A 1849-nucleotide genomic window follows, 5' to 3' on the forward strand; every position below is an offset into this window, starting at 1 on the left:
CTAAAATATGGCCTACAGAGAGTCTCTATATAACAAAAGCTCATTTGCTGGTGACAATCGTTCCAAGCCTTCCCAGGACTTTCCAGCCTCCAGATCTGAAGGTTATGTTAACTTAAACACCCACAGGTCTCTAACTCATGGCCCCTACCTGTGGAATTGCAGACCCTCAGAATCATTTCCTACTCACCTGCTGTCACCTTCCCTAGTTACTGCTTAGATTGGCCAGGGATAGCCCTCATTAAGTTTATTCATGATCTTCTTGGTACATGCTTTGTTTTTTTGAGACAGAGTCTTGCTCTATCACCCAGGCTGGAGTGCAGGGCCATGATCTCAGCTCACTGCAACCTCTGCTTACCAGGTTCAACCGATTCTCATACCTCAGTCCTGCAAGTAGCTGACACTACAGGCACCTGCCACCACACCTGGCTAATTTTTGTATTTTTAGTAGAGATGAGGTTTCACCATGTTGGCCATGCTGGTCTCAAACTCCTGACCTCAAGTGATCCACCCACCTCAGTCTCCCAAAGTGCTGGGATTACAGGTGTGAGCCATGGTGCATACCTTTTGTCACCCAAGGCCCTAAAACAGAACTGCCTGGACCCCAGTCTTATACAAATCTCCATAACAAAAACTCCTTCTCATTTCTCCTCAACTCTCCTTCTACCCAGAAGAAATGCAGTCGGCTCTCAGGAAGGTGGTCTAGAGCGTGGTTAAGAGGACGACATTGCACTAGACAGGTGGATTTAAATTCAGATTTCCACTCTTTCCTGGCCACTCAGATGTTAACTAAACTCCCTATGCCTCAGTTTCCACATGTGTAAAGTGGAATATTAATACAGCAATCATTAACTTATAGAATTGTGTGGGCGTATTCATTTTCTAGGGTTATTGCAAGAAACGGCCACACACTGGATAGTCTGAAATAACAGAAATCCATTCGCTCATTGTTCTGGATGCCAGAAGTGGGAAATTGAAGTGTCCAAAGGGCTAGTTTCTTCTGAAGGCTGGGAGGGAGGATCTGCTCCCTGCTCCTCTCTTACCTTCTGGTGGCTGACAGTAGTGACAGTAGTCCTTGGAACTCCTCGGTTTATAGACACATTACCCCAAACTCTGCCTCCATTTTCTTGTTTTTTTTTTCCCCCTGTTCCAGTCAGTGAAAGGGACACTTTATTGAGCCCCAGGGCCATGGGGCCCTTCGTGGAAGGAAGAGCCTCATTTGACCTTCTTCTTCTTCTTGGGGCACAAGTTGTTGGCGTGGCCACACTTCTTGCAGCAGTTGACAGCACAGGGGTGAGCAGGGCACTGGCGCAGATCCCTGAGAGTAATATCTAGTTGCAGTTGTATTTCTGGGCAAGCCAGTGGAGGGAAGGCTCGATAATGCCACCTCACAGGCACAGCACCAGGTGCAGGGTGGACTCTTTCTGGATGTTCTAGTCTGAGAGACTGCGGCCATCCTCTGGCTGTTTGCCCGCAAATATCAGACACTGCTGGTCAGGCAGGATGCCCTACTTGTCTTGGATTTCGGCTTTGACATTCTCAGTGGTGTCCCTGGGCTCCACCTCAAGGGTGATGGTCTTGCCCATGAGGGTGTTCACAAAGATCTGCATCTCTGAGTCTGCAGCTCGGCCGCCTCACTGAAGAGAAAGAGCACCTCCGTTTTCATATCACCTTCCTCCACGTGTATCTCTCCTCTGTGTGCCTCTTACTAGGACTCTTGTCCCTCAGGGCCTACCCTGATCATCTAGTATGTTCTCACCTTGAGACTCTTAACTATATTTACAAGACCTTTCTTTCTTAAAAAATTAAATTATTTTTAATTTCCATAGGTTATTGGGAACAGGTGGTGTTT

General features: G+C 47.4%; 1 pseudogene; it reads right to left on the reverse strand.

Annotated features, from left to right (window-relative positions):
• Positions 1 to 1212: 1212 nt before the first annotated feature.
• LOC100429143 (ubiquitin-ribosomal protein eL40 fusion protein pseudogene) lies at positions 1213 to 1634 on the reverse strand (annotated as a pseudogene).
• Positions 1635 to 1849: the final 215 nt, after the last annotated feature.

This window comes from Macaca mulatta, chromosome 11 (assembly GCF_049350105.2).
Source record: "Macaca mulatta isolate MMU2019108-1 chromosome 11, T2T-MMU8v2.0, whole genome shotgun sequence".
In the NCBI taxonomy this organism is placed as follows: domain Eukaryota; kingdom Metazoa; phylum Chordata; class Mammalia; order Primates; family Cercopithecidae; genus Macaca; species Macaca mulatta.